Below are 13,122 nucleotides of genomic sequence, written 5' to 3' on the forward strand. Positions count from 1 at the left end.
ATTTTGTCCTTTTGGATATTAATGATGTGGAAGGAAGTATTAATGCTTTCTTCAGGTTTACCGTTTTTAGGATTGAGACATCTGGTACCTGACTGTTCCGGAAATGGATTTCGACAGAATTAGGTCTTTCTTCAATCATATGGCAACTATTTTGCGATTTTGCATTGTGGGAACGTTCAAAAGAGATTGGGGTTTTACCTGAGTCCATATTGCTTCATTAATAAAGTCAATTATGGATCTTAACCTTTTGAGCAGATCAATTCCAATGATCAGCCGATCATATGGAAGATCTACAATCAATGTTGGATGTCTAATGGTCTTTTTACCAATCTTATATGTCAGCCAGGACTTGCCTTTCACTTGTAGACTATCACCACCTACACTTACCAGAGATCCATCAAATACCGTCAATCTCGGTTTATTCTTTGAGGACTCTAAGATCTGTTGGAAATAGCTGAAAGACAAAATAGTGACCTGAGATCCGGTATCCAATAAACCTTGGATTGGTCCGACACATCCATCCGGGAGACAAATATCTATAAAATACCGGCCATCTAACTGTAAGAGATTACAGAGGAAATTGGAGTGTTTTATCATCTGTTGATTTAAAAAGTGATCTCTCTGCAGCGTCAGGATATTTGGAGATTGCTCCTCCTTGTTCTGTCTGCAGGGCATTTGTGTTCCTATGGACTCTATAAATGGAACAGACTGAACCGAAGGTACTTCACACACTGGTTCAAATAACACCGGATTATAAGAATTGTCCTTATTAGGCTGTAAAACAGATGAAATATTAGATTTTCCCTTCCCGGCCCTGAATTCAGGGTCGGGGCAATGCAAAACATGATCATTGATTGTATTTAATTCTTTCCTGTCCATTTCCATATAGCAATTTGGTTCTGCTTCCTTTATTTGGCGGAGCTTGGCCCCGCTTTTACCTCTAAAAAAACTTCAGGTTGTTTTCCTGCAGAAACTTGGGATAATTTACTTACAATGTCAGTTAACTTGGAAACCTGATCTGCAAGCTGATCAAATCTGCTAGGTCTACCTGGGTTTTGATTCCGTGGACCATTTTGGTTCCCTGTGGGTGATTTACCCCTGGGTGAATCTGGTGATTCCTGCCCTTTTCTCCATTGCTGCCTGGGCCTATTGTTCCAACGTTTGTATCCCTGGGGATCCCGGTATCCTTGGTAACCCCCATATCTTTGGTTACCTCGGTATCCTTGGTAACCCCCATATCTTTGGTTACCTCGGTATCCTTGGTAACCTTGGTTGAAACGAGGACGGTAACCTTGGCTTCCAGAACCTGAACTATTACCTTCTGACCCCTTGGCAATTTGAGGTTTAGTTTGTCTGGGATTTAGCTGTTTTTGGTTTTGTTGATTAGGTCCAGTGGCTGAAGGTATTTTCTTTGGCTGGGACTCAAAATTTAAATGAGATTTTACCCTGGACTCATCAACATTGTGCTCTGGGAATTTTTTAAATTTCCTATCATTTAAGTTTTGGCCCTCACTAATGTTAAACAGCAAAGTTGCTGATGTTACCAGTCTTTCTAGAGGGTTTTCAAAATCCAGATCATGAGCTAGACTTAATTTGATCTGGGTTGGTAAGGCCTCATAGAATACTTGTTTAAATTCCACAGATTCCCAATCGGGGTTTCTGTAAGCTAAACCATAGGCATTTTTAAGTACAGAGAGAAATTCTCGAGGGCTTTGATTAGATCTACATGTGAGTTTATAAATTTCTCTCTTTGCGGCAGTGGTAGTTCGATAGGGCCCAAATTCTGATTTAATTTCATGTAGGACTGACTGCCATTTGGTGATTCCTCTCTCTTTAAAGGAGGAAAAGTAATGACGGTATCTGTCATCAAAGGCCCATGGAAGAAACCTGATTTTGTCTGCCTCAGATAATTTTAATGAATCCATAGTAGATTCATATAGTTCTAAGTGGTTTGCAATTTGGGAAGAACCTTTCTTAGAAAATTTTGGTATAGCAGTATTCAAAAATTTAATTATGCTGGCAGAATTTTGTTTTTCTTTTGGAGATTGGGGATTTTTCCCTTTTGAACCCCTCTTATGGGTATTCTTCCCCCTGTTTGGGAAAGGACCGGATCCCCATGCTCTCTCATCACTCTCAACTTCACTTGCATCAGTATTGGAAACACTACTTCTATGGGATACATTTGACATAGGTGTTTGATTTCGCACATTCCTCACATTCCTCTCTGGGGACGTGTCTGAAGAAGAATCTCTAAGATTCCTTGTTCTGTGATTACCTATTAAGGTGGTCACAGCTTGGCAAGCTTCAGCCAACCGGCCCAAAACATCTTGTGCCTCTGAATCAACATTATCAATTGGTTTGGCTCTAGAAATATATGGTGCCCAATTTTTATATTGGGGAGTGATTATTGGAGGATCAGGAGATCTCTCCACACCATATACACCTGACTGTTGACTTTTAATGTGCTGTTGTTGTAATTCTTCAAAATCCTTTCTGAGCTTACAGTATGCTATGCGACTACGTTCAGCATCAGTTTCTAAATCCCTAATAAAAGCTTCCTTGTTTGAGATATCTATCTAGTTGGTTTTTATCAGATTTCATATGTTGGATATCTGATTCTATCTCATGTAACTGAGACCTCAATTTTTCTACATTTTCTTTTCTAGCTTTTGATAGGGTATCTACCTCCATTAATGCATATAAAACAGGAGGTAGGACACAAATTATTTTTTTTTCTTTTTCTGAACTGTTAGAGGCTAAGTTCATACATGTTAAATATCGTTCAACCAGGCCGTCTGTTGCCCAGATATCATTAAGGTCTGCTCTAGCATTTCTCTTCAAATCATTAATCCAAACATCCATCCCTATATCAAATTTTACCCGTGTATATATGAATTCAACAATTCTGTGGATCATTTGCTCTGGGGTATTCCCATTCTCACTGCTTGCAACACTCATGGTCTCAATTAATAAACAAAATAATTAGCTTGACAGAAGTATTGGAATGGTTTTTTCACTATTTGTACCAATATGAGAAAATAATCTCGATCTCAGCAGTGCCTCCAAATATATGTCGGGCTAATTCTGCGTATATCTAAAAGAATTTAAGGCTCCTTTTTAGTAACAGGAGGAGTCTTAAATAATATATGCCCAACTCTGAATTCGATATCGAGCTTTCCCAATCAATTGGTACAAGGGTGAGAAATCATGACAATTATTTAATAAAATAATTAATTTATTTAAAAATGAATATTACAAAAATTAAATTATTACTTAACACACCCTGATATCTATCTAATAATTAATCAAAATGAACATTGACCAATAGACATTATTCAATAAATGGCAAGCATCCACAAGATAATATATATGTGTTCACTTTCAATACTTAATAACAAGGTAATTAAATATGTTGAATCAAAGGAAGGGTAAATGATTGATTTTGAGGTCTTAAGGAATTCTATCTTTAAATGTTCTTATTTCCCCATTAGATTGTTAACTTGGATATCATATATCTATACTAATGAAAAATAAAATGGACCCAAATTAAACAGATTATTCCCAGTTTGCAACTCTGGGAAAGTCAATGTTTAGGGTAAGACTATAATATACATAGGAATAATAAATATCCAAGCATACAACTTAATCGAGAAAAAGTATAACAAAATATATATTTACCAGAGTAGAGTTTTCTTATAGTTGAGAGTAGTTTCTCCTTCCTCTTCCAGTTTTTAGATCCCCTTAGATTTTCTTTTTCAGGTTCTTTCTTTTAGATCCCTCTTTCTTTTTTTCTTATTCCTCTTATTTCCTTCTAGTCCTCCTGTCTCCTAACTTATCCCTCATCTCTATCTAAAACTCCACCTCTGGGATTTATCAACTAGCCAACTGGCATCAAAGGATAGTCTTTAAGTTAATCTATCACCAGTTGATTTAAATATTTGTTACAGTGACCTTTGGATCCGTAATGTCCTCCACCATCTGTGGATGTCACTGTTTCCTCAATATTGTGGTCTGAAAATATTCAGAAAATATAAAATAACTTTTGACCTTCCTTAATTCGATGTTACACACTATTGTTGACATTGCTCCACACTAGAACAATGCTGTGTAACTACTTAATACCTTAGTACACATACAATATATGTCATTGGTCTGTCCTTGATTAATTATTACCCTCTCAACAGGTATGCTCTATATTGTGGAGAGTTTGTAAGATCCTTCAAGGTGTTCTCATCTTGTTCACCTAGACACCAAGGATTATATAACCTTTGATATTTGCTTTAACCCAAAGGTTATACATCTGGGCTAGTAATCCGATACAAACCTCCTTTTCAACATATACGTTTCTGATCAACTAAACAAAATAACATTCATTATTTATTCCTATATGATTCATCAAAAAGCATAATATCATTCATGAATATATATTCTATTAAGTAACATAATCACATGTTATCATTAACAAATCAGAATATTCTTGTAATTAATAATTATCTTATCTGAAAATCCGACAGTTCAGGGGATTCCGTGTCCCTTAGGTTTGCCAGTTGACAGTGGTGGCAGCCTCTCTTACCTATTTATACCTCCTCTCCACAGTGTGCCTTTGGCTGTAGTTCCTGTGGCTTCTTGCTGCCAGGCTGCATTGTGGTGGGGTTGCTGGGGCTAAGGTAAATCCTTTCCTTTAGCAGATTCCTCTCTCTAATCATGTTTTTAATCCTATGTTAAGCGTACCTTTCCTTTTTTTCTCTTAGTTGTCTGAAATTAAATCTGGAAAGAGAAAAAGGAAAGCAAAGTAGAACTTTTGCTCAAGCTTTGACCAGCCTCTTCCTGAGGACTGCAATCAGTCAAAATTCTGCTCAAACTGCTGATGCTCAACAACTTGCTTAAGTAGAAGCATTGTGTCTTGGTTTAAGGGTATGCTTTCTAAGTCCTTGGAAGAAGTTGTAATGAGAGCTCAACCTTTTTCAACCTAAAGTCACCAGTAATATTAATTCTGAGATGATTCTTCTGAGTATAGAGGATTCCTTGTCAGTTCCAGAAACTAAGTTGCAAAGCCTGGATATTTGTAGATGTCTCTCCATCTATATTAAGAGGTCAATGCCTTTTAGGCAGTCTTAACATTTATTCATTCTCTTTTCGGGGAAGAGGAAAGGTTTGAAGGCTTCAAAACCAATCATTGCAACTTGGTATAAGAACTCAATCCTTACGGCCTATTCAGTTTCTGGTCAACATTCTCTGAAACTGATTAAAGCCAATTCAACTAGAGCGGTTTCCACATCATGGACTGAAAAGTCTTTAATTTCTGCAGCTGACATATCTAGGTCTGCAACGTGGAGCAGTATTCATACATTCGCAAAGTTTTATAGGTTGGACATAGAAGCCTCTCAAGATGCAGCCTTTGGCAGCTGAATACTTCAGTCAGCCTCATAAGTTACAATATACATGTTTCTTTCCAACCCTAGGATAAGCTTGCTAAATTTTGTTTCTTACCTAAAAAAGAAAATTTAATGTAAAAAACACATTTTCCTTTTTCACAATTTATTTTTGTGATTCAACTTTTTAATTTCAGATATAAAAACTGATAAATCAGCCCTCAAGTGTTTATCAGAAGAATCTGATAAAACATTGACATTACATCCTATGACAATAACAATTTATAGTTATATGTAATTTTAGCACATACTTCAGGGGTCCCCCACTTTTCTTACTCATGGGCCACAGTAAAATGTAAAAAGAGCAACACAAGCACCATAAAAGTTCATGGAGGTGCCAAATAAGGGCTGTGATTGGCTATTAGGCAGCCTCTATGCACTCTATCAGTTTACAGGGGCTTTATTTGGTAGGAAATCTTGCTTTTATTCAACCAAAACTTGCCCCCAAGTCAGGAATTCAAAAATAACTACCTGGTTTGGGGGCACTGAGAGCAACACCCAAGGGGTTGGGGAGCAACATGTTGCCCCCGAGCCATTGGTTGGGTATCATAACGGGGAACATTATGTATGAAATAAAGTTTTTCTTGCATTAGACCCTAAATTATGGGAAAGGCCCTTAGTGGAATCACTACTTATATAATATTTTGCAATAGAAGGTTGAATTTGTTTGAATCATGCAACTTAAACTAATATATGTATATATATACTGTATATATATATATATATATGAGCCATTGGTGACTACTCGGGTCTGATTTAGATTTTAACGGCTGGCATTATCTAAAAATACATGATTCACATCTTTCCCTCATTTTATTTAAAGAACACTGGAATTCTTTATTTTTCAATGTGTAAATAAGAGGATTTAGCACAGGGCCCAGGGCAATGTACAGCAGTGAGAAATACTTGTCTCTTTTTAAAGAAAAACTTGTGGTGGGTCTCATATACAGGCAAATAACTGTCCCATAAAGGGTTATCACACAGGCCAGGTGAGAAGCACAGGTAGAAAAGGCTTTTTGTCTCCCCTCTGAGGATTGTATTTTCAGGATAGCAGAGATGATAAATATGTAGGAGGTCAGAGTAGGGAGAAAGGAATTCAAAGCCAGTGATGTCCCTTCAATGTAAATTACAAGTTCCACACTAAAAGTGCTGCTGCAGGAAAGTTTTAGCAATGGTGGGGCATCACAGAAAAAATGTTTAATAAGACGGGAAGCACAATATGATAGTTTAAAGATAAGTTTGACAATGATAGTTGATTCACCTACGCCAACAGTGAATGCTGCAGTTATAAGCCCAGCACAGTGTTTCCTGCTCATTCGGGCAATGTAATGAAGGGGATCACAGATGGCAACATAACGATCATATGCCATGGCCGTCAGGAGAAAGAATTCACTGGCAGCCAAGGACCCAAAAACATACATTTGAGTCATACACCCCAAGAATGAAATGTTATTTTGCTGAGTGAGAAGAATATGTAGCAAATTGGGTAAAATATTTGAGGTGGAAGAAATGTCTATGAGTGAAAGGTTCTGCAAGAATATGTACATGGGGGTGTGTAAGTGAGGATTGCATGAAATGACTAAGAATATGATGAGATTTCCCAGCAGAATGATGAGATAGATTCCAAGGAATAGCACAAAAAGAGAGATCTGAAGCTCAGGAGTATCAGAGAACCCTTGGATGATGAATCCTGAGACATTTTCTTTAAATACTGGGGCCATTTTTCAAGTCTTCCTTCCTGTGTATGAATGCAAATTATAGTTAAAATATATCACATATTATAGTTAGAGTAGCTCTCCATTATGTACCCATGCTCTCACATTTAGATTTTTAGCTTTTAGCGTATGGTGACATTATGTATATATGCATATAGCACTTCTTATGAAAGCAGCAGAACAGAACCAAAAAAATAAATATAATGTAATTTACATTAAAGATTAAGGGGCCCATTTATCAATATACGATTGGTTACGATTACAAAAAAAACCTGTTCTTTTCTAACTTTTAGAACTGTGCGCATTTTCTGTGATTTTTTTCATTAATTTCCATTTCTTTTTTATGCTTTATGACAATTTGTGCAACAAAATTGCACTTGTCACAACGAGTACGAAAGTTTCGGAATTCATTCCTTTTGGCCAGGTTGGAGCTGCAGAGTGCCATTGAGTTCTACTGAAGGCTTCCAAAATCGTGCTTGAAGGCTCAAAGTCAGAAAGGGTTTTGCACCATTTACGATTATTCGGATACGAAAATTTTGTAACTTGTATTACATTACATTAACATTTATTTATAAAGCACCAACATATCCCGCAGCGCTGTACAATAAGTGGGTTACATACATTGGACATACAGAGTAACATATAAAGCAACCAATAACCAATACAGGAGGGGAAGAGAGCCCTGCCCAAAAGAGCTTACAATTGTATTGAAATGTAAAGAATTTTCGGGACATTTTCTATCACCTGAAATGATTGTATTTCATGATTCGGATTTGTACATTGATAAATGGGCTCCTAAGTGATAAAAGTTAAAAAGACAAGATACAAGATCATTGACTCATATAACTTAAGGTGCCCATACAGGGCAGATTTGGGTCCTTATCTGCCCATGTATGAGGACCCATGATGGCTTACCTGACCAATAACTGGCCTAAAATTGGCTATATGGCAATCAGGCAGATTTAATATTCCCATCACACCGGGGACCGTATCAGCTCATTGAGCATAGGGACTGACTGTGTATACTGTATATACTTAATAAAAATGTCACAATACAGGGTTGATTTGTAATTTAATACAGATAATTACTGAATTGAGCCATTTTAGCCATATTCAGTTTTAGGTTTTAGTTCTGCTCTAAAGTAGTATGCTATGGCACACAGGGCAGATATGATCATTGTATCATCTGTGTGATTTCCAGTTTGGGGGAAATATATTGCAAAATGCTCAAATTTGTCAATTCATTGAATTTCATGGCAATTCTCTGATCCCTGCAGTACACACATGATTAAAGCAATTGCTAATTGTTACATTTCTAAAAAAAAAATAAATGCCTAGCATGGCGCACAGGCAAGGTCAAGAAAGTTTTTAAAGAGAGAATTATGCAGCTTTCCCCTCAAGCTGGAAAATGAGCCAACAGTAAAACATTTTCCCTGTGTGCCGTGGGCCTAAAGATATGAGTACATTTGGTACAGCTGCAACTACAATATTCCATTATTTATTTAGTTCTTTGCTTTTTAAGTGACAGGAATGCACTAGGAATAGTGATGAGCGAATCTGTCCAAAAAAATTTGCAAATCTTTCAAAAGATTCACGAAACGGCAAAAAATCCACTTAACGCCAAAATTGTTGTGCATCAAAAAAAATTTGGTTAAAAAAAAACAAAAACAATTCTTTTGAAGCGAGGCAATTCTTTTGATGAGAGAGACAATTGTTTTTGGCCCGAGAGACCATTCTTTTTGGCCTGAGAAAATTCTTTTTGGCCTGAGAAACTTCTTTTTGCCGTGCAACAATTCTTTTGATGAGAGAGAATTCTTTTTACCCGAGACAATTCTTTTAATGTACGAGACAATTCTTTTGATGAGAGAGACAATTCTTTTTGGGCCGAGACGATTCTTTTTGACACGCAGCAAATTTTTCCATTCCCCATTTCCATGCCCATTTCGAGAACAAATCCACCAATGGTGAAACGCGGAAATTTGCAATGAATCCAAGCCTGGCAAATTTTTCTGCCCATCACTAACTAGGAATGCAATGCTGCCATTAGTTTATAGAACATTGCCACTTTAACGCCTTCATATTTTACAGAAGATAAGTGGTGATGAGAGAATTTTTTCGGCAGACATGGATTTGCAGCAAAATTTAGCTTTTCACCATTAGTGAATTTTTTTGGAAACGGCAGCAAAAATTTACCGCAAAAAAATTTGCCAAAAAAGAAATGTTGCTAAGGCAAAAAAGTAGCCAAAAAAAATGCTCAGTGACTTTAATGCACTTGAAGTGAGGAAAAAAACAGCCACATTTACAAAAATGTTTCACGTAATAAATGTTGCCTGTGTAAAAATTTTTGTTCATAAAAAAAGGCGCCTATTGACTTCAATGCATTTTCTAGAATTTTCAGTAGATTTTTGGCAAAGCAAAATGGGATAGATTTGCTCATCACTATGGATAATAATTATGTCTGTTCAACAATGGTATGCTTGAATAGCTATACTGTGCATCAATATGTTGCCACAAAGAAGTTAACTTTTCCTTGTGGTGTTGCATCTAAATTTCCTGCTCTATTCCATCAGTACCCCCCTCTCCTAATTTTCTCCCATCAAGATTTGGTACCTTTTCAGAATTCCACAAAACAAAAATCAGGGATATATTTGTTGAGTTGTGTTACAATTGCATTTTATAAAACAACTGTCACGTGTCTATGATGTGCCTATAGCACTTTTAATATTTTAACATATTTTTGTTTCAGAATAAAAAAAAAACTCATATGTATCAGATTCTTCTTTCTTTATAAGTGATAAGGGAATCTGTGCCATTTTGCTTCAGGAAAAAATTTGCAAAATTGCCGAAAATTTTTTGAAAAGCCAAAAAATTAATTAAATGCTACTGGTTTTTTTGGGGTTTTTTTTTTTTACGTGTTTTACTTTTTTTGTGTGTTTTTTTGGGCACATTTCTAAAGTTTCTTCTCACTCCAAATGCATTTAAGTCTATGGGCATCTTTTCTTACTCCAAAATCACAACTATTTTTTTCAGCAGTGAATTTTTTCACAAAAAAGATTGGCAATAGCAAAATACGGAATTTCACCATGAATCCATGTCTGGGGAAAAATTTGCTCATCACTTTATTTTCTTGGGTTTAAGGTCAAGATCCACAAACACAATACTTATCATAAGTTAAAAATAGCAAATATTCTTTGGATGTTTATCTGCTGTGCAAATATAAATTATAAAAAACCTTGAGTTTATATGGAGAACCTGAGAAACACAGAGGTCACGGTTAGAGTGCATTTTTTCGCCAGGCATGGATTTGCAGTGAAATTCCACACTTTGCCATTGGCAAATTGTTTTGCAAAACTTCTGCAAAATTTCAGCGTAAAACATTTGTGGTTGCATTAAAAAAAGGCGCAGTCACGTAAAAAAAGGGCACGGTCATGTAAAAAAGGCATGCTCAAAAAAAATTGTGTGCATCAAAAAAATTCGATTTTGCTGTTTCGCAAATTTTTCCATAATTTTTTGGCAAAGTGAGATTGGACAAATTTGCTCATTACTAGTCACAGTGCTTTCACTCCATTCACCAGGTTTATACTGGTTTTACTTCACGTTCAATGCAGCCCCACAGTTTTTATTTATGCACTCTCTCTGCAACTAAAAAGACCGTTATACTTATGGTTTGACTCAGCAAATTAAGTGTACTCATGTCAGAAAGTAGTAGTGATGAGCCAGTCTATCCTCTTTCCAAAACTGTGAAAAAAATTTGCGAAATGGCAAATTTCGAAACACATAAAATAATGTGCATCAAAAAAATGATGCGCCAAAAAAATTGTCCAGTGCATAAACTTTTTTGACATTTTTTTTGACACGTGCATCTTTCTTTTCTGTGCCAATTTTTTGCACCCATTTTGGGAAAAAAATCTGCCAATGGCAAAACGTGAAAATTTGCCATGTATCCAAGCCTGGTAAAAAAATTTAATTAGTGAAAAAAAAATCATTAGTGATGAGCGAATCCATTTTGCAAAATGCCAAAAAATTCACGAGATGCGGCTACAGCACAACTTTTTTTTACAAAGTAAATTTATTGATGCAAAATCAACTTTTTTCCTTACTCTGCAAATTTCTCACAGCAAGTCCATGCCTGGCAAAAAAAAAAAAAAAAAAATCGCTAATCACTAGAAATGAGCCCTATGGTATCTCTGCTCTAAATCAAAACCCCGTACATATTTACTTTGTAAAATGTAAATCAGTAAAATGAATTACACTGTACGCCATTCTATTACTTTTAGAGAAAAATAGTGCAGGTATCGGACCCCTTATCCGGAAACCCGTTATCCAGAAAGTTTCCTTTTTCTCTGTAATTTATCAGTACAGGTATAGGACCCGTTATCCAGAATGCTCGGGACCAAGGGTATTACGGATAAGGGGTCTTTCCGTAATTTGGATCTCCATACCTTAAGTCTACTAAAAAATCAATAAAACATTAATTAAACTCAATAAGATTGTTTTGCATCCAATAAGGGGTAATTATATCTTAGTTGGGATCAAGTACAGGAACTGTTTTATTATTACAGAGAAAAGGGAATCATTTAACCATTAAATAAACCCAATAGGGCTGTTCTGCCCCCAATAAGGGGTAATTATATCTTAGTTTGGGATCAAGTACAGGTACTGTTTTATTATTACAGAGAAAAGGAATCATTTAACCATTAAATAAGCCCAATAGGGCTGTTTCTGCCCCAATAAGGGGTAATTATATCTTAGTTGGGATCAAGTACAGGTACTGTTTTATTATTACAGAGAAAGGGAATCATTTAACCATTGAAATAAACCCAATAGGGCTGTTCTGCCCCAATAAGGGTAATTATATCTTAGTTGGGATCACCAGTACAGCTGTTTTTACAGGGATATTTTATTATTACCAGGACCTTTGCCAAAAGGGGTAATTCTAGTTTTAACATTAAATAAACCCAATAGGGCTGTTCTGCCCCAATAAGGGGTAATTATATCTTAGTTGGGATCAAGTACAGGTACTGTTTTATTTCTACAGAGAAAAAGGAAATCAGTTTTAAAATTCTGAATTATTTGATTAAAATGGAGTCTATGGGAGACGGGCATTCGGTAATTCGGAGCTTTCTGGATAACGGGTTTCCGGATAAGGGATCCCATACCTGTACCTTGTATTTGATCCCAACAAAAATATAAATAATCCTTATTGGAGCCCAAACAATCCTTTTGGGTTTAATTACTGTTTAAATATTTTTTTTTTAGTAGACTTAAGGTAGGAGATCCAAATTACAGAAAGACTCCTTATCCGGAAAACCCCAGGTCCCATACCTGTATAATAATATTATGTTATATTCAGCTTCCAGGCACCTAGTTTTTCCTTATATTATCCGTACTGAATTGTAGTTGGTTACTAGCTCAATATCCTTTTCAGTTAGGGATTATTTTAATTTACAGTGCAACCATTGTCATTTTTTACTCTACTGCCAGCATGTTTTTTTAATACATTTTTTAATCTGTTTAGTGAATTATTTGATTACATACCACATTATAAATGTATACTATAACAAATAAACCTTTGAATCTCATCTTTTCTGTGATTTTCTTTTTTTTTTTTTTTTTTTAAAGACCTGTGATTCTTCATAAATTTTTATAAAACATAGCCATATTCCTATAGGGCATTCTAAAGATAAAAGCTAATTTTTAGGTTCTGAAATTAAAAATAAAGATATCTTCAATATACCTTACGTACCGGTTTTCATAAAATTCCCTAGTCTCTGACTTCATGTACATGTAGATATATTTAGGAAAAATATAGTAGAGATATCTCTCTTTTAAAGTGAAGAACCTAAAAAGTGTCTTATTTTTTGCCTTTAGCCTGTCCTATATTTCTTTGTTTAAAAAATATATATATTTTTGCCCACAATGTTTGCAGTCATCTACAGTATTTTCCCTACCTTCTTTAAAAAATTACTAATGTT

The 13,122-nt window shown here is 35.6% G+C and overlaps 1 pseudogene; it reads right to left on the bottom strand.

The window, feature by feature from the left end:
• Window positions 1–882: 882 nt before the first annotated feature.
• On the bottom strand, window positions 883–2,732 carry LOC116412247 (annotated as a pseudogene).
• Between the last annotated feature and the right edge of the window lie 10,390 nt (window positions 2,733–13,122).

This window comes from Xenopus tropicalis, chromosome 7, assembly GCF_000004195.4.
Source record: "Xenopus tropicalis strain Nigerian chromosome 7, UCB_Xtro_10.0, whole genome shotgun sequence".
Lineage (NCBI taxonomy): Eukaryota > Metazoa > Chordata > Amphibia > Anura > Pipidae > Xenopus > Xenopus tropicalis.